Source organism: Myiozetetes cayanensis, unplaced genomic scaffold (assembly GCF_022539395.1).
Source record: "Myiozetetes cayanensis isolate MyiCay16 unplaced genomic scaffold, myiCay2020 scf31, whole genome shotgun sequence".
NCBI classification, from domain to species: domain Eukaryota; kingdom Metazoa; phylum Chordata; class Aves; order Passeriformes; family Tyrannidae; genus Myiozetetes; species Myiozetetes cayanensis.
Genome location: NW_026087533.1, coordinates 1,403,533 through 1,423,488, shown reverse-complemented (window position 1 = coordinate 1,423,488; position 19,956 = coordinate 1,403,533). Strand labels below are relative to the sequence as shown.

Here is a 19,956-nt window from a genome sequence, read left to right as displayed (position 1 = left end):
TGCTGTGCTTGATTTTCTTAGTTACAACTCACAAAACCCTTGGAAGCTGCCTCTGGATCCCCAGGGATGCTGGAAATGATTAATAGGGAAGGGAAGGTTTGGGAAGGGAAAGGGAAAGGGAAAGGGAAAGGGAAAGGGAAAGGGAAAGGGAAAGGGAAAGGGAAAGGGAAAGGGAAAGGGAAAGGGAAAGGGAAAGGGAAAGGGAAAGGGAAAGGGAAAGGGAAAGGGAAAGGAAGACACACGCTGGAAGGTGTCTGTGCCCCTTCTCCCAGTGCCAGAAGTCCAGGCTGGCTGCCCTGGGGACACTCTCTCCTGTCCCCCGGGGTTTCACCAGCTGGGTCAGGAGTGGGAACCTGCTCAGTTGCTTGTGCAAAACCCATAAAAATCGGGTAAGAAGGTGCTCCAAATCCTGTGTGTGGCTGGTTGCAGCAGTGAAGCAGCATCGCTCTGGTCCCTAGGTGAGGTGCCAGGCTTCCAGCTGAGCCTGTCCCGGCAGATGCTGAGCAGGGAGGCGGGCAGGGAGCTGCCAGGCTGGGCAGCCCCGAGGGAGCACGTCAGCCTGGCCACTCTGCTCCTTAATTCCTGCCGTGCCAAAAAAAAAAACCCAACAAACCAGCAGCAGCTCATTCCCTCCTTCTCCCTCCTTCCCTCCCTCCCTCCCACCCTCCGGGCGCCGCTCACCGGGATCCGTGAGCTCGGATTACTCAGATTTGGCTGCGAGTTCCGTTCGCAACATATTGTTTGACAAATGTCAATTCTGCAAGGGGGAAAAAAAAAAAAAAGAAATTAGAAAAAAAAAAAAATAATTGAAATGATTTCTCCGAGACAAAGTTTCGGATTTAACGTTGAGCAGATGCTCCGTCTAAAATTAGCATAATGATTCCTCCTGCCTGCCACTTCCCAGGACATGTGTCTTTAATGGAAGTGTTGGAATAATAATGAAACTTCGCAGGGTTTTGGTTTCTTCTTTTTTTCTTTTTTTTTTTTTTTTTTTTTTTTTTTTTTGGATAATTGAAGATTTTCCTGCACGCTTTTGAAGTGTTGAAGGAGCACAGGGACCTTTGGAATTAAGGAATGCTGGTATTCCCATTTTGCAGATGTGGAAAGGGAGGTGTCTGGGATGCCTGAGGTCCAGGATCAAGGGGAGCTGAGCACAGTTGGGGGATGGAGGGTCCTGGGCAGCCAAATTAATTAGGGGTATTATTAATTAGATAATGATTATTATTGCTGATGTGATGAGTGAAAAGGGACCTGGGCTTCTGGGGCCACACTATTCCAAATAAAGACACCTTGGGAAAGGTGCCTGCTGGGATTCCCACAAGCAGAGGGAGCTCAGGTGGCAACGCCTGAGCCTGAAACTTCTGAAGATCTCATTTCACTTTGAGAGATTTACAGCCCCTTGTAAAAGGTGGTTAAATATATCTGAAATATGGTGGATTCACAGATTTCCCCAGGGCAAGGATGGCATGTGAACCACAATTCCCTTTTTTCCTCTTCAATCAGGAGTGTGATGCTCATTCCTGGGGAGAGGGGCTTTCAAATAAAAAACAGTCATCATACCCTCCTAAATTCCACTTGTGGCCAAGCTCCCCAGTGTCACCAGTGCAGCCACCTCCACTTGCTGGTGTTGCAGGGGGAGCATCTTGTTGCTCTTGTGGATCTGTCGTCGTCCCTGTCACTGCCAGGGACCAAAATGCAGCCTGGGGAGTCCTGGGGAGGAAGGTCAAGACACCCAGTTCTTGTTCCCTGATGGTCTTCTGGTAATTTGGGGGAAAAGTCATTACTGGGTCAGGGGGGTTGTGCCTGAGAGGTGCTCTCAGATCCCTGTAAATAATGAAGGGCAGGAGGGACCCCCCCAAACACCCCCACACCCCTCCCCAGCTGTGGAGCTTGGTCTGTGGAGCTCCCACACCCAGGAAGGTGTTTTTAGGTGTTTTTTCCCTTAGACAGCACAAGTGGCCATTCAGGGCAGTCCACACAAAGGTGTTTTCTGGGTGGTGGTGGCTCCTCTCAGGCACAAGAATGTGGTTTGACTTAAATTGGAAAATGAAGGGCCAGGTTCCCCAGAGACTCCTCTTCCCACTGCAGGGGCAGGAAAACACGGGGTTACATTCAGGCCATGCTGGGCTGTTTTGTGGAAATCCTTTGTTAGAAACCAGCATTTAGGCAGGAAAGGGACTGTCCTGAGGTGGAGGGTGGTTCAACAACATCTCACTGACCTCACTGAGGTCAGACCCTCTTTGTCCCCTCAGTGTTATGATTGGTCTTCACCTTCCCCTTCACCCCAGCGTGGCCCAGGGTGTGCAAAAATTCCCCAGTGCCTGAAAGGGTCCCTGTGAAACTGTCCCCACCTCTGGTTTTGGTTTGTTTGGTTTTTTTGGTTTTGAGCTCTATTCTTTTTTCCACCATCCCAGCACCGTGAACCTCCTCAGAGCCCCTCCCAGTGCACAATTCCAGCTGGTCCCTGAGCTCATCCCTCTCCTCCCTGCTGCTAAAATGCACTGACAGAGCCTGGGAGCACAGTCAGGAATTCCAGCTTAGACATGACTGCAGAGCTGCTGTTTGAGTAACCCTGTGGGAAAGGAGGTTCCCCCCAAAGAACCCCTTTCCTCCAAGGTGGGAACTGGGAATTTTCATATCGGTTCTCCCCCTGATGATTTCCTGTGCAACCACCAACAAGTCACTTCACCTTTCGGTGTGAAAGTCCTCCCATTTGGGGAACCTGGGGACTTAGAACTGGTGGTGGGAGTTGAAAGGCTGGGAGAGCTGGGGGGGTTCCCCTGGAGAAGAGAAGGCTCCAGGGAGACCTGAGAGCCCCTTGCAGGGCCTAAAGGGGCTCCAGGAGAGCTGGAGAGGGACTGGGGACAAGGGATGGAGGGACAGCACACAGGGAATGGCTTCCCACTGCCAGAGGGCAGGGAGAGATGGGATATTGGGAAGGAATTGTTGGCTGTGAGGGTGGGCAGGCCCTGGCACAGGTTGCCCAGAGAAGCTGTGGCTGCCCCTGGATCCCTGGAAGTGTCCAAGGCCAGGATGGAGCAATCTGGGCTAGTGGAAGGTGTCCCTGCCCATGTCAGGGGGTGGAATTAAATGGTTTTTGAGGTCCCTTCCAACCCAAATATTCCATGTTTCTGTGATTCTCATGGATTCCTGGGACTGTGCCATCCAATGATGGCACAATGATCTGCCTGTCTGGCCTCCTAAAATCTCCACCACGGCAAGGCTGGGCTGGAATGTGAGGCACTTACACAACAACTGAGGTGTAAGCACTGTTCCCCACTGATGTGGGGAAAAGGAGACACTTCTTTGGTGGCTGCTTTTGCTTCTGACTGGGGGTCCTTGTGATCCTCTCCATGCTCCTGGAAGCTGTATTTCATTTATTACATGTCTGTCGAAACACTCCAGTCCAGTTGGGTGATGGATGTGGGTTCCCTGCCATATCCAGTCCCTTCTATCCCCCTGCTCAGTCTGGGTTGTGTTTGCTGGCCTTGAAGTGACAAACCTGTTGTGTTTTTTTTACTGCTCTTGGCCCATCACAGAATCATTTAGGTCAGGAAATGGCTCTAAGAACATCATATCCAAACACTAGCCCAGCACTGGCCCACCCCTACCCCATGTCCCTGAGCACCACATCCACATGTTTTTTGGAACACTTCTAGAGATGGTGACTCCACCACTGCCCTGGACAGCCTGTTCCAAGGCTTGACTGCTCTGTCAGTGAAGAAATTTTCCTTAATATCCAACCTAAACCTCCCCTGGTGCAGCTTGAGGCCGTTTCCTCCTGTCTGAGCAGAGCTGGGCAGTGCAGAGCTCCAGATGGAGCAGGAGCAGCCCTGTGACTTCAGCCATCCCGATGGGAAAGGTCACTGGAGGAGGAAACACACCCAATTCCAGTGTTTATCGAGGGACATTTGGGAGGGTTTGAGGCCACTCTGCCTGTTGAGAGTCCTCGAGGGCCTGGCGGCGTATCCAGTGTCCTGCATCCGCAGAATTCCTTAAAGACCTTGAGCAACTGCACCTGCTGACACCAGAGTGACTCAGGCTGAGGGAGAGGGAGGAGCCCAGGGCAGCAGGGGAACAAAATCAAACAAATAAAACCGGGAGGCGTTTTTACCTCACGCTCTGGATTCTCGTTTCTGGCCGGAACGAGAGAAGCTGGAATTGGGTGTGAAACTGGGCTGTTGAGGAAACCATGTGCTCGTGGAGAGCGTGTGTTATGTGGTATTTCCTCGGGTTCTGCACCAAAAAGCCTTTTGGGGGATGCAGTTTATGTGGTGTTTCTCTGTGGCTGCTTGGAGAGGGGCCAGGCTGGTGTTTCGAGAGCAGGGGTTTTTTTCAGTCCTACTTCTCCTGAAAAGCTGCTTTCTGTGGGAAGGGACAGCTCTGTGGATGTGACTTTTCATGGTTTATCCCTGACTTCAGGAAGACTGGAGTCAGATGGGAACACAGGCTTGGCAACAGTGGTTTGGGGAGGGGAGTTGTTTCGTTTCTCTTTTCCACCAGGGATTTGTTTGTGGAGCATCAGTGAGGATGAGCTGAGGTACAGTTTGCTGGAATGGCTGTGCCAGCTTCGGGGCACAGCTGGAATGTTTGACCATGGAATATTTGACCCCACAGAGCAGCAATCAGTTATCAAGCACTTACTGATGGGCTGAGCAAAACAAGCTTGGCAAGAATTGTCATTTTTGCCAGTAAAACCCTGTCTGCAGTGGTACTTCCACCGACCACAGAAGGAGCAGAAACATTTTGCTGAACAAGCAGATATATTTTAAATGTAAACACAGCCTGGGATGCAGAGCTGCTCTTTGCTTTCTTACAAAAAGCCCCCAGCCTGTTCTTCCCAGCTGCCTGGCTGAACACCCAGAGTTGTCTGGCTTTGTCCTCTGAGCTCAGCTTGGGCTGCCCAGAGCTGGGATCCCACCTGGGAGCTGGGACAAACACCACTGGAGCCCTTTTGCCATCAGAATGTGGAAGGGAAATTGTGAATCTCTCCTGCCATCCCATTGCTCTGCCTGCAGCCCTGTGAGAGAGCACTTTCAGTGCAAAGGTTTGGGCTTCCCGTTTGTCATGGGACTGACAGTGGAATCCCAGCATGGTTTGGCTTGGAAGGAACCTTAAAGCTCATCTCATTCCAACCCTGCCATGGGCAGGGACACCTCCCACCAGCCCAGGTTGCTCCAAGCCCCGTCCAACCTGGCCTTGGACACTTCCAGGAATTCCAGGGGCAGCCACAGCTTCTCTGGGCACCCTGTGCCAGGGCCTCCCATCCTCCCAGGGAGGAATTTCTTCCTAATATCCAATCTAAACCTACTCTCTTTTAGTTTAAAGCCATTCCCCCCTTATCCTATCACAAAGTCCCTCTCAAGCTCTCTTGTGGGGCCACTACGAACGCCAAAGAATCCAAGCAAAAAAAGTGATAACTATCCAAGGATAAAGTGATAACTATCCAAGGATAAAGTGATGAGTTTAAAAGAAAAAAAAAAAAAAAAAAAGAAAACAGACAAACCTCCTCCCTCCAGAAAAAAGAACCCCAACCTCCACCCCACAAAAAAACCCCAAACCATCCCCTCCAAAAAAAAAAAAAACCCAAAAATAAAAAAAAACCAACCAACCAAAAAAAAGACAAAAGGGAAAAAAAAAAAAATCAAAGCCTGGGGTGTGTTTTAGGAGATTAATCGGACAGCGGACGTGGCGTGAGCTCGGAGTTCCCCTCAGCTGGAAAATCCCTGCGGTCCCGGCTATCCCGGGCTGTTCAGGCTATCCCGGGCTGTCCAGGCTACCCCGTGCTGTCCCAGCTATCCCAGGCTGTCCGTGCTGTCCCGGCTATCCCGGGCTGTCCAGGCTATCCCGTGCTGTCCGTGCTGTCTCGGCTGTCCCAGCTATCCTGGACTATCCCGGCTATCCCCGGCTGTCCCAGCTATCCTGGGCTATCCCGGCTATCCCGGGCAATCCCGAGTTATCCCGGCTGTCCCGAGCTATTCCGGCTCTCCCGATCTGTCCCTGCCCGTCCCCGCATCCCTGTGGATGCTCCGGGGCCCCTCCGGGAGCGCTTCCCCCGCCCCCGACGGGTGTGGGGTCGGGGGTGTCCGTGCCCCGTTCCCGTTCCCATCCCGAGGGCAACGCTGGTGGCCGGGCCGGGCTCCGGCTCCTGCCCTGGACTGCCGGGAGAGCAGGGAGGGAGAGCCGGGAGAGGAGCGGGAAGGAGCGGGAAGGAGCGGAAAGGCTCCCCCCGCCCTGCGCCGCCGGGGGAGGCTGCCGCGGGCAGCGCCGGGGGGGGAGCGCCGGGAGCCGGGACAGATGGGGAGGGAACGAGGAGGAGGAGGAGGAGGAGGAGGATGTGGGGGAGGAAGGCGGCGGGAGGGATGGAGAGGGGAGGGAGGCGGCGGGAGAGCCGCGCTCAGCACCGGCCCGACAGCGCTGCCTCCCCCGGTCCTGCAGGCAAGAAGGGATGGGAGCGGCGGGATGTGCGATGGGAACGGCGGGATGTGCGATGGGAACGGCGGGATGTGCGATGGGAACGGCGGGATGTGCGATGGGAACGGCGGGATGTGCGATGGGGACGGCGGGATGTGCGATGGGAAGCGCTGGGATGTGCGATGGGGACGGCGGGATGTGTGAGGGGAAGCGCTGGGATGTGCGATGGGAACGGCGGGATGTGTGAGGGGAAGCGCTGGGATGTGCGGGGAGGGGCAGCTCTCGTGTCCGGCACTGGGACCGGGAGCGGCCGCGCCGGCCCCGGGATGGAGGATCCCGGGATGAAGGATCCCGGGATGGAGGATCCCGGGGCTGGAGGATCCCGGGGCTGGAGGATCTCTGGGACCGGAGGATCCCGTAGCTGGAGCCCCCGGGGCTGGAGGATTCCTGGGATCGGAGGATCCCGCAGCTGGAGGATTCCCGGGCTAGAGGATCCCGCAGTAGGAGGGTCTCTGGGACTGGAGGATCCCGCAGCGGGAGGATCCCGGGGCAGGCGGATCCCGCGGCCGTGCCCCGAGCCCCAGCAGCTGCTTTGACAACAGGAAACAATGTGGAGTGAATGGAAAAAAAAAAAAAAAAAAAGGGGGTGGCGCTGCCCGAGCGACTTCCCTTGACATCACTGCCCAAATAAGGAGCTTTAAACCAACCTTTTCTATTGCAGCGCGGCAGAAGATCCCCCTGGAGCCGCGGGGTCCAGCCTGGCGCCGGCACAGCCATGGGAGAGCCGCGGCTGCCGCGCGGGGGGCGAGTGCAGGTAACAGCGAGCGCATCTCCCGGCCCTGCTGCTCCGTGTGTGTGTTTGTGTGTGTTTGTGCGTGTGTGCCTGAAAATACGGCGAGGTGTTCATTTTTCCTCTCGTACCAGCGGTCAGTGGGAGGGAGGAGCGGGCCAGGCGTAGCTCAGAGGTGCTGAGCACAAGGAGGGCACGGCTCGCGGTGAGGTCACCGCGGGTGAGTGGCCGGAGTTACGGGGTGCACGCTGTGACACCCGAGGGGTTGTTGCTCTTGAGCCGCCGCCAGCCAGCCCGGGGGCTGCCCCGGCACGGCCGAAACTCCGCTTTAATTGGCGGCCACCCCTGCTGAAGGTGCCGGAGCTGGGCACTGGCTGGCTGGCTGCAGGCTGAGCTGTCTGGCTGACTGTCTGGAACGGATTTCCTCCTTATCACTCGCACAGGAAAGCGAGTGGGGAGCCGAGGGGTTGTTCTCGGGCCACACACGTGATGCGAGAGAGAAGCTGTGCCAGAGAAACCCCTGCGGGAGCTCCCGCCAAGGAGGATGCTGGATGTTCCCAACCCCGAGTCCAGAATACCTGCTGGGCTCCTGCAGGAGGTTGGACCTGCTGGATGCCGGTCCCTGGGGTTAACCCTTTGGGAGTTTTCTCCCTTTTAAGTGTTCCTCGCTGCTGATTAGCACCTGCACATCAGCATAAAATGAGGCAGCTTTAAAAATGCATTAAGTCTGAGTAAATGAGTGCTAACGATTTAAGCTTCTTAATCCTCCTCGATGGAAATTAATAAGGCTTTTGATGCACCCAGAGGTGTGATCAGAAAGGCACTGAACTGTTCTATGCAAATGTGGGGATTGTTATTCCGGAAAAAGGCACAGAGCGTGATTTTATTTTTCCTCTCCTCCTTCCTGGGCTCTGTGGATGTTGTGAGAGGGCCTGGCACTTTTGCCCAGTTCCACTCTGGCCAGTGGAAATGGCTGGGGCAGCTGACAGGGTGATTTATGGTGTGAGCAATACAATCCAAACCCTGCTCTGCTGGTCGTGGATAACCTGCAGCTTTACAGGCTTTTAGTTTCCTTGGTGCTGAAAGATTATTCATTTCAGCACAGGGAGCCAGGTTTTTTGTTGTCTTTTTTTTTTTTGTTGTGGATGTCCTGATGGCCCCTCTGTGGAGCTCCCACCTCTTAACTTTTTGGCCTCAATGATCCCCCAGGAAGGTGTTTGTGCTCGTTGTGTTCTCACGTGTTTTTCTCACGATCTTGGTGCTTCAGGAACTTTTCACTTGGGTTCTGGTGTGAAAATGTTCCCAATGCCATCAGAGTGTGTTTGCTCAGCAGGAACAGGTGGGATTCCTGGGGGGTGGGATGTTGTGATTCTCGCTCGGCTCACGAGTGTCAGAAGGCTCCAAAGCCCCTTGCAAGGTGTCACATTGTCCTCATCCCCTTCTTAGCAGGTCTAACTGAAGGAATGATGGAAATCTGAATTCTCTCATCGCTAGGGAAGTCTCATCCCTTCAGTGGAGGGTGCAGAGATGCTGCTGCAGGAGGTGGGGAGGGGCTGATATGTGCTGTTCTGACTTGCTTCTGAGAAAACAGTCTTTGCCTCCCAGGCTTGCCCTGGGGCTTCTTGGACTGGTGAAGGATTCACTGCAGTCCTTGTTAATGAAGGAAAAACAAAATTTGTAGAGGGCCTGTGTGGACTGTTCATCACAGAAAAAAAAACTTGCAGGAGTTACTGGTTGATTCATTAATGAATGTGTTCCCACCAGAGTGCTCGCAGCAGGCCTGGGCTGTGTCCTCTGGGGCGCTTTCAGCACAGCACAGGGGAGGTGCAGCCCCTGAGAAACACCTGAGGAGCCTCTGCTGCCCTGGGGAAGCTCTTGGAGTGTAAAGGAAGGGGATTTTCTCACTGTGACTGACCATTTTCACCCTAATCCACCCTGGGCACTCCTGACTTCTCCCTGTTGGCCCTCAGCCATTTTCAGGAACGTTTGTATGTCCCGCTGCAGCTTCTCTCCTGTGCTTTTAGCATCAGAACAAAGGACTCTCACAAGGTTTCTTCCCCCCCTGCCCTGCTGAGAGGCTGCCCCAGGTGCACAAGAGGCAGAGAGAGGAGAGCCAGGACCACAGGCTCTGCTCCTTCGGTTTTCCTGGCTGAGCAAAAGCACGTTCAGAGCAGACTGGGGGGGTGTGAGCAAACCCAGAAATGTTTGGAGTTTGCTCTTGGAAAATACAGGGCAGTAGAATAGCTCAGTGTTCAGCCCGTGCTGTGTGAGCGGGGTCGGATGTGGGGGATCCTCGGGGGACCCTCTGGGGTGAGTCCCTGGAGGGAGGATTTGGAAAATAATATTTATTCTGAACTGAACAACAGAAACGCTGTTGAGAAACCTCCCCCGAGCTGCAGGGCCGGGGCATCGCTCACAGCGGGGGTTTGGCAGCGACAGGAGAGGGCAGGGAAGTGCATTCCGGGGGGAAATCACCGTGGCCATCCTGGGGATTGAGTGCTGGGTCATTAACTAGGGGCTCCGGGGAATTCCCTCGCTGCACATCACTGCCACAGTCGCACGGCCACGTCTTGCTCCTTCCTGAGGAACCCTGCCTTTCCTGGGCTTATCCTGCGTTAGGAATCCTGGCTTTCCTCGTTTCCTCCCTGTCCTCTGCTCCCTGAGGTTCCTGCTGACTCCGTGCTTGCAGGAGCTCTGCTCTCACAACTTCTGGCCACGTTTGGCTGCACGTGTTGACTGCAGAGAGTGTTTCAGCAGACTCCTCCTGGCTCTAAGGAGCCTCAAAGCATTCGGTTTCTTGGCAAGGGGTGGGGTGGAGGGGCGGTCAAACTTAGGAAAAAGAAAATTACCCTCTGGAAAGGAAAGCAATTTATTTAAAATATACATTCAACACCGTTGTCTCTGACTTTAAAAAAGGCTGCTTGTTAGGAGATCTTTATGGCTCTGCTGGGATCTGCAGGAAGCAGGGCTGCTCGGGATGCAGGGAAATATTTATTCTGTTTTCACTCTGCCTGTTACACTTGCTGAATTCTTCCCTCCCACCTTCCCCTCATTAATCCAGAGCCATTTCTCACCGGTGCTGCCTCTCCCGGGCTCTGCCAGACCACCTTGCAGGAGGACAGTCGGGATTAGTGCTCCCGCCGTGCCACGGCTTGAATTCCACAAAACGGGCTTTCCCAGGCCGGCTTAGGGATCTCTGGGAGTCCCTGGAATCAGGAGGGAGATTTTTATCCTGCCCAGCTCTAATTACGTGCCTGCACAAGGTGAACCTTCTAATGAGCATCAAAAGACTCATTGTGTGTGAGGGAGGACCCGCGGTGAAGGGACCAGGGGGGTTTATTCACTCCTTCAAAAAAAAAAACATTTGGGGAAAGTAAACGTGCCATAAATCTTCCCCGTCCCCTACATTGTCTCGTTTTTCCTCTGCAAAGCCTTGAGCTAAGCCCAAGCCTTTCCTTCCTGGGAAATCCAGGCCGGGAGCAGCTCCTGCAGTGCTGGTTTTCATGTTCCCTGCCCGCTTTTCCGAGCGCTCGCAGAAGGTGAGCAGGGTGAGGTGAGGAAACCAGCCCTGCAGAGACATCCCCCAGTGTTTACCGTGTGGAAACCTTCTGAGAAACCTTTTTTTTCCCCTCAGAGGAACAGGAACTAACCCATTAAATACCTAGGTGGTATTTTTGTAACTTTTTTTTTCTTTTTTTTTCCCCCCCGGTTGTACGGAAAATTGCAGTTTGGGGACACTTTCCTTCCTTCTGGGAACTGCTCAGCAACTTTTAAGCAGGGATAACTGAGGGGAAAACATGAGATCAAGTTTTCCTACCTTCCCAAAATGGACTTGCTGTAAGCCAGGACTGCTTGTTTCTCCTTGCCTCGAAGCCTTGTTCCATCTCATGTAGGCACAAAGTGTTTAGGTGGGACAAATTCAGAGCAGAGCATCTTCAGCACTGGGGAAACCTTGTTATAAATTGGTATAAAAGTCTTGTCTGTGCTAATGGGATTTTTGATTTCATCAGCTCCTCAGTCTCCAGATCCTAAGTTGTCTTTTCCATGCCGCTCACCCAGCCCTTCCCCTGTTCCTTCCCTGGACTTTGGAGGGTTTCCTGCTCGTTAAAGTGTTATCCAGGCTTTGCAGCCCTGGGAGCCTTTGGGGTTTCAGTTATTTTGCACTCTTTCTCCATCAGTCCCACAGATTTTAGGCAGGAAGGAAAGGTATGTCAGAAATGGGCAAGATCCAGCTGAATCCAGACCCGGGATTTGGGTTTCTAATGTTGCTCTCAGATGCATCCAGACCTGGAGGGTTTGCTGAGCCCTCATTTGGTGGTGCAGCTCAAGAGGGGAAACCTCAGGAGGATCCAGTCAAATTGAGCCTGGCCCTTTTCCAAGCAAACTTGGTTTTAAGTGTAGCAGTTCCCCGAAGTCTTCACTGTCCCGGTCCTGTGTCCAGACTGAAACCCAACTTCAGCCTGGCTTAGATGTCTCTCCTGAAGGGCAGTTCTCCAATTCACAGGGTACAAACCAGACCCAACCATTCGTTCTGTAGCCACCTACTGTCACTTTTCATGAGAACGGTGAGTAGATTTAAGACTCAGGTGTTTGTGGACTGGCCTCCTTCACCCTCAGGTGTGTGATTATTCTCCTGATAGTCCTGTCTCTCATAATTATCATAATGAAGCAGGAGCCAGGGGTGTTGAAGGGTTCAGGGCTGTTGTGTTGTGAGCTGGTCGTGTGCCCAGTCAGGGCAGGGAATGTTCTTGGGGTAGGGAATGGTTTTGGGATAAAAGGCCAGCTGGAGAAGTGTGGGACTGACACCCACCAAGAGAAGGTGAGTGTGGGGTGTTGTTCGGGGGACAGGGCTCACAAAACAGGCTGGGACACCCTGAGAGCTTCTGGAAGCTTTCCAGGGATTTAGGACTGGACTCAGCTTGGGGCCCTGGGAGTTTGGCTGATTGTCCTGCTGGGAGATATCCAGGGAAGGCGTTGGCTGGAAAGGCTCTCCCCATTCCCTGCTGTGCAGGGGGAGGCACGAGGAGCCCGAGGGAGGAGTTGGTGACCCGGGGCCAAAGCAGTGGCTTTGTCACTGACAGGAATGTGCTTCAGAGTTTTCCATGAGGCATCGCTGACTCTTTAAATAGCTGCCCACGGGTTTCCTGTGTTCCCTCCTGCCCTTTATTCAGTGTTTTTTGGGCTTGCTCTCTTCTGGGGAGATTTACTACATAAATTTGTAAATTTGTTATTTTGAATTATTTTATTATTTATTTTTATATCTATATTTTATATTTTTATTTTATATTGTTATATATTTATATATTTATATATTTATATTTTATATTTTTATTTTATATTGTTATATATTTATATATTTATATTTTATATATTATATATTGTTGTTTCTATATTTTTATTCATATATATATTATTCACATTTATATATTTTATATTATTTTATATTTATTATTGTTATTTTAATTTAGATTTCCTAGAGAAATTTTATATATTTTTATATTTTATGTATATTTATATATTATATTTATATATTCATATTTTAATATTTTTATATTTATATAATTTTTACATTATTTTATACTTATATGTTGCTTTATTTTTATTATTTATAAATTTAAAAAATAATAGAAATTAAAGCCATTGCTTTATATAAAAAAGCTATAAAATATATTAAAAAAAAATAAAGCTATAGAAAAACTTAAGATGGGGCTAAAATTAGTTGAACAAAAAATTAATAATAAAAAGGCTTCATAGCGTTCCTGTGGATGGATTGACATGGATGCTTTTGGAAAACCCTGGCATGGCACCTGTCACCTGGAAAGCAAAAGCAGCTGCTGGGCTGGGTCAGCTGTGATTTGATAACAGGCTGGGAATTTATAGTTACCACCTTCTTGCCAGAGGGGTGTAAATCTGATAAACCCCCCTGGGGACGTGGCAGCCACGCTGGGATCAGAGGAACAAGTGAAGGGTTTGATTTAAGGGGAATTAAGCTGTGAGGAAGGTGGAGAGGAAATTCCTGTGCCTTAAGGAGATGCACCCTCTGGGAGCACTGGGGGTGTTTCTGGAGTGACTCCTCGAAGAGCTGCTTGTTCTTTGTACGAGTAAAAATAGCAAAGGGATTTCTTGACTCTAATTTGAGGCCTCTTGGCATCCCAGCTGGAGTACTGGTCCGAAATGGGAGGTTTTCTGGGGCAGGACAAAGCTTTTTTTGTGTGTGTCTGAACCCACTAAAAATGTTTGAAAAGGGAAAATGAAGTTTTGGTTGTGTTTAAAAGAGAGATGCCTTCAGCCTGGAGATTTGACTTTGGAACAAAACAGAGCAATGGAAGGTCAGGCCAGAACCAAGTGCAAAAATAGAGCTACAGATATCTACAGCAAACGTGGAGTTTGTCTGAGCTGGAAGGGAAGTTGAGCTGGGTGTTTAATTACCTCCCACAAACTTGCCCGTAGTGCTTAGGTATTTCCTTCATGACTTTCTCAGGCTAAAATTAACAAAACCTGAAGAGAAACCACTCTTGCCCACCATTTCACCACTCTGTTTACGTGAGAAAATTGGCTGGGACACAACAGTGTGGCCACTGTAGTCCGGAATAAGTGCGTGCTTCTTCTGGAAGTGAGGATCCCTGCTGGAAGTTCTCCTGCAAGAATTCAAAAGGCTTGCTGGCCAATATCCCTCTGTGGAAAAGTGCGTGCCTCAGTTCCCACTTCTGTAAAACGGGGTTAAAAATATTCTCCCTCCCTCCCGGGGGCATTGCCACACTCCCTCCACAGCAGTTTGTAAAATACCACAGAGATTTTTCCACCAGCGTGAAAAACACTAAATAAAAATAAATTGACGCTGGTTTAAATAGTAATTTAAGTGCTCCATGTTACAGTGAGCAACTACAAATAACTGTGATACATATCACAGGATCCCAGACTGGCTTGGGTTTAAAGGGAAATTAAAGCTCATCTCATTCCACCCCCTGCCATGGGCAGGGACACCTTCCACTAGCACAGGGTGCTCCAACCTGGCCTTGGACACTTCCAGGGATCCAGGGGCAGCCACAGCTTCTCTGCCCAACCTCTGCCAGGGCCTCCCCACCCTCCCAGCCAACAATTCCTTCCCAATATTGAATCTCTCTCTGCCCTCTGGCACTGGGAAGCCATTCCCTGTGTGCTGTCCCTCCATGCCTTGTCCCCAGTCCCTCTCCAGCTCTCCTGGAGCCCCTTTAGGCCCTGCAAGGGGCTCTCAGGTCTCCCTGGAGCCTCCTCTTCTCCAGGGGAACCCCCCCAGCTCTCCCAGCCTGGCTCAGCCTAATTAAGGTCAAGATTCACAGTCAGGCTTCAGGAGCACTCTGGGTTGGGGCAACTGTTGCTGTCCAGCACTGATGGCCCAGAGGCAGCTCAAAAACCTGCTGAAATGAGGAAAAAAGATCCAAGAATCACTAAAGATGTTCCTCATACCATGTGAGCAGACGCAGAACAGCCCAGGCTGGAGCTCCACATCTCCCATCTGGAGCATCCTCAATGGTGACTCAGTGTCTGAGGAGTTTACTGCCGTGGTTTGTATCATTCCTAAGGTTAATCCCTTTTAATTCTGGGAGTGTTTCTTAAGGCCAAGCCCTCCTGCTTTGGCGGAGCTGCTTTGAATGGCGCCGTTTGCGCTCGGGAACGGTGGAGTGGGAAAGGCTGAACCCATCCCTGCCAGGCTGGGGAGCTTTTCATAACCCCAAGGCTGTGCTTGTGCTGAAGAAAAAAAAAAAAACCAACAAAAAAACAACCCTGCAGTGTTGGTTTTATTATGCATTATGCAGGTTTTAGGGTTTTAAAGAAGTTTTAAGGGAAAGTCCCAGCTGAGGTGTTGGTTGCCTCAGAGTCTCCGTGGAATGGAGCTGCTTTTTGATTCTCTGCAATTCATTGCTCTGGACACGCTCTGCTGCCTTCCAGTTTTAATCTGTCATCCACCTGTGGGGATTTGCTGCAAACTTAGAAAACACTTTGCTTCCTATTTGCATTAATCAGAGTTGGGAATTGATCAGAAGGCAGGAGATGGTACCAAACACATGAGACCTGCAGTTAATTTTTTTTTTTGAAGTGAACAGGTGTAAAAGCAGAAATGAAGTTTGTGAATATAAATAACAGAAATCCCCCAATCCTGTTTGTTCTGAACTGGAAGGAAGTTTTCCCTGGCAGTTGGGATGTATCTGGAATGGCCTGGGAGGCTTCTGGTTGTGGATGTGTCACAAAACCTCTCACCAAAAAATCCAAACTGGGCGTTGTTGTTTTGGGCTTGTTTTCTTTTTGAGCCCATTTTTGCCATCCTAAATCAGGGCAGCACCTTCCAAAGGGAGCAGGAGGTTGGTCAAGCACTTGACTAAATGCAAATCAAGGTGATAAACGTGGAGCTTTTCCATACACAGAAGTGTGTTGGGTTCTTCCCAGGCAAAACAAGGCTCTGAGAGGACATGGGGACAGAGAGCTGAGGGAGAAGATGCTGGGGGGGGTGGGGGGGGCAAAAAGTTGGGGTTAAAAAAACCTGACAAGCTAAATTTGGTATTTTTCTTGAGAGCAGTAAACCATTACAGAGTTCAAAGCTCGTGAGGGCACTTGTTGCAGGAAATAGCTTTGGAAAGAGGTTTGCTGTGAGCTGCCTCTCTGTTCTGGTGACTAAATGGGGGAAGTCAGAGGTGTCAGCCCAGGCACAGCAGTGGTGGAGATGGCACTGCCCACAGAGCAGGGAGTGGGAGCACTGGAGTGTCCTGGGAATACACACCAGGATTCACATGGATGGAAACTGCAGCTTTCCCACAAGAGACCCCAAAGAGCTGAGGAATGGGAGTGCTGAGGGGGAGGGCTTAGAGGAGCTCCAACACTCAGCACTTTCCCACCCTGCTGTTGCACCAGGGCTGTGTCAGAACCAAAATCTCCTTCCCCAGGGCATCACAGACCCCTTGGAGTGGCCATTCTGTCCCACCTTGCTGGGTCAAACACGTGGAATGTTGTACTGTGGAAGGTGCTGTGGAATGTGGTCGTGGGTTATCTCCCTGTTCAGGACGTGTGTGTGGAGAGCACCTGCCCTTGTGCCATCACCACGTAGAAAGTGGCATTTTGGCTCAGTTTCCATCTCCCATTTGCATTTTCACTGGGGTGGCTGCTCTGGGCTGGGGGAATCATCCCCAGTGCCTGTGAGCCCTCTCACACTCCATGGGGGTGTCACAGAGTGAGTGCAGGGGATGTTTTCCATTTAACTGTGTTATTTCTGGCTCTGCTGCTTTTTCTGTAATCACTGTGGAAACTGTTGTGCTTGGGGGGTTCTTGCAAGGAAACGCTGCAAGTTCTTCTAGGGAGAAATATATTAAGCAATTGGCTGTGATAGTGGTTTCATAAGGGCTCACTTTAATTGGGAACAGTGTTTTCAGGAGGATTTTACTGGCTGTCCTTCTGCTGGAGGCGAGGAACAGCTGAAGGGAAATGGCAGAGAAGAGCCCCCCCAGTGCAGTGGGAAAGGGGTGCTTTGGTGTTGGGACTCTGGTGCTGCCCTGTGTGATGGGGTTTGAAGATAGAGGGGATGGTCTGGGCTCTGTCAGAGGGTAATGTGAGGAGTTAGAGATGGGTGTGATTTATGGGGATAAGGGTTCATTAGATCCAGTAATGGGTGTTCCATGGCCACAGATGGCTCTGTTATGGTGGAATAAAGTGGCTCCACCATGGCTGAGGCTGGATTTGGGATGGTGACATTTGTACCTGGATATAGGAAGACACTGTTCATAAATTGGGAAGAAACTTCCAGGGAATTATTTAAAGTAATTTTATGGGTGCAGCACAAAGCAGAGAAGTCCTGAGCACGTGGATTTGGGCAGACATTGTTAACCCTCGCTAAACCCCAGTTTGAGCTGTTAGATTTCCCCAGTTCCTCCTGGAATTTAGAAATAAACCTGTAGAAATTCCTTGTCAAGGAGCTGATCATACCCAGCCCAGAGACCGGATTGTTCCACTGCTGCTGGTGGGAGCACAAGGACCTGCCACAGAATCCCAGAGTGGGGCAGCCTGGAAAGGACCACAGTGGGGTCATCTGATCCAAAATTCCTGCTCCAGCAGGGTCATCCCAGAGCACATTTCCCACCCTGTGTCCCATCAGTGCCCCCTGCTCAGCACCCTGAGCCTGGAAGATGCAATGAGCTCTGCAACACATCAGCTGTGGGATAAACTCTCCTTCTGAGCATGTTCATTGTCTTTAAACACTTGTTTACAGTCTGACTGTCAACATCACTTACTAGAAATGGCTCTTGTTGGAAACACTGCCTTGCCTGGTCCCACATCCAGGGAGTTTTATGGCAGGGAAAACTTGGAGGGGATAAAGTGTAGACAGGAGGAAGAGAAAGGGTTACACGAGGTGGCTTTGCTTTCATGTGTGTGTTTTATTTGTGGTGCTTCAGGAGGGCTCTTTTTCATCAGCATTTGTGGAGAGGCCGACACAGGAAAGAGGAAAGGAGGTTTTATCTCTGCTATACATATTTGATGGTTTGCATTTTAATAATTACCCTAATAAGTTACTCCAACTCGCCTCTCACTTTATTTTGGCTTCTCTGGGGGCTCTCTCTTTGCTTAACACTCCTGAAGTCATCACAGCACTCACCCAGTGATTTATTGCTATTGATTTCTGTGGCATCCAGTGCAGGGGGTGGGGGCAGAAATGATGTTCTTCCAGGCCCACTTCTCGACACCGTTGAAACAGAGACTCCCCTGATTACCAGGAGAGTGCAGAGCGAGATGGACACATTCCTACAATCTGATGACCTCAGCAATTAATTATTCATGGCGCTTTTAATTTTGCATCCGTCATTCTCGCTCTGCCTCCCCTGGCTTGCAGGGGAGCTGCGCGGGGAGGTGAAGCATCCACGGGCACCTCTCGAGGGGGGAGGTTCGCAGCTTTGTTGGGAGCTGTGCCTGGGTTAACCCCTGAGGCTCCAGAGAGGAGCTGACACCTCCTTTGCCCCTCCAGGTCTTCGGAGCCCCTCACTTTCAGCCCAAATTGCTGCTGCCCCCGGTGCTCTGTGGGGCTGCTCATCCATCCCGTCCCCGAGCGGTGTGAGCAGGAGCCTCTTTCTCCTCGGGCTGTGGACAGAGAGGAGTTGCCATTTTTCTCCTCAGCATCTCCTGTCGTTTGTAGCTCAGCAGGAAAACTCTGCTTTCCCTGGGTCTTCTGATCCAGAGCTTCCTGCAGATCCCTGCAGGGAGCAGGAGGGTTGGTTTTCCTAAAAGCAGAAGCAGCTGAGGATGTTTTGTCTTGCTTTTTGCCTTTTCTTCCCTTTTTTTGTTTGCTGGTGGCAGAGCACTGATGTTCTGGGTAATCTGGTGCTGTCAAGCATCAGTTTTCATGGATGTGGCTGTTCCCTTCCTTGGCTGTGTTGTTTTGCTCATGGATTCAGGATCACTGTCTCCACAAAGGAGAGATCTCCTGAGCCACTCATGGGATTTTCTTCTTCCCTCACAGCCACTCGTGGGACCTGTGAACACCTGGTCATTTCCAGAACCTCTGGGATACATGGAATTGTGTGCAAGCCCCAGAGCTGCTGAGTCTCCTACTCTTGTGCTTGTAGTTTCTGGCTTTGATAGAAACCACAAAGAATAAAGGTCTGGGATGGGAGAAAAGATGATTCTGTGTTCCCATCAAGCCCTCAGCTGGAATTCTGTAGAATCTGGGCCTGGTGGGAGCAGCAGAGTGGTACTGAGCAGCCCCAGTCCCTCTTCACCCCCTGAAAGCATCAGGTACCTCTGTCCCTCCAGCCCCCTGGTGCCTCCCACTGCTCTGCTGGGACCAAGAACAGCCACAGGACAAAAAAAAAGCTTAAATCTTTAAGGATTCTCCATTAGGTGGCCAGATCCTCCTGCCAGGCCAGGTTGCAGCAACCTGTGCTAGTGGAAGGTGTCCCTGCCCATGCCAGGGGGTGGGAGAAGATGAACTTGAAGATCCCTTCCAAGTCAAACCCTTCTGTGATTTTATGATGCTGATAAACCCTGATGAAAAAAACCCACCCAATCCCCACCCTGGGCTCGTCCCCCTCTCGCCCTCAGGCTGGTTCAGAGCAGTGGCAGTGCCGGGAACAGCCCCCATCCCCAAAGCTCCCCCACCGCCCCACTGGCATTTCCTCCTGCAGAGCTCCGGTGTTTTATTGATGAACTGGGCTCCTTTGCTCCTGAAAGATCCACTTTTCAGCCTGTGGGAAGAGCTGATGGGAAGGACCACAATCAAATTTTAATTAAATGCCAGGCAAGACTTCGCAGCGAGTAAATTGCGGTACCTGCAGTTTTTGCTCTGACATCTGTTCCCAGACCCAGAGGGCCATTAGTGACTTGGAGAACCAGGAGGAAAACACAGGTCCACTTACCTTGGTTTTCATTCTTTCAGTGCAGGGCAGAGCTATTATGTTGAATATTTTATAGCAGTGTTTTGTCGCCATCCTTCCTGTGAGTCATTTTTCCACAAGAAACCCGTGCTGGCCACGTTATTTAACCCCTTTGGAGGTGGAGTGTAAATAAATCTTCTGAAGAAATGGGCTTCTCTGGGTTGGGTTTGTGCCACTGCGTTACTCCACACAGCAAGAACTGCTTGAACATTCACAGTCTCGGGCTGGAAGTGCCCTGAGAACGGCAAAGACATCCCCAAATCCTTGGGAAGCTCAAATTAGAAGCTCTGCCCCAGACTCTGCTCTTGTGTTGTTTTTTCTCCCATGTCTGAGTCCACTGGAGCCCAAACTTGAGATGATTCC

At 51.1% G+C, this 19,956-nt stretch overlaps 1 protein-coding gene across 6 annotated transcripts in view; it reads left to right on the top strand.

Moving 5' to 3' along the window:
* Positions 1 to 19,956, top strand: part of HIVEP3 (HIVEP zinc finger 3) — a 261,024-nt gene that overhangs the window by 140,658 nt on the left and 100,410 nt on the right. For 4 of the 6 annotated variants that reach the window (XM_050326112.1, XM_050326114.1, XM_050326109.1 and 1 more), the window contains one exon: positions 7,136 to 7,228. The exons of the other annotated variants lie outside the window; for them this stretch is intronic. The gene's annotated coding sequence lies outside the window, so the exon portion shown is untranslated. The remainder of the gene's footprint in view (positions 1 to 7,135; positions 7,229 to 19,956) is intronic. 6 annotated transcript variants of the gene reach the window in all.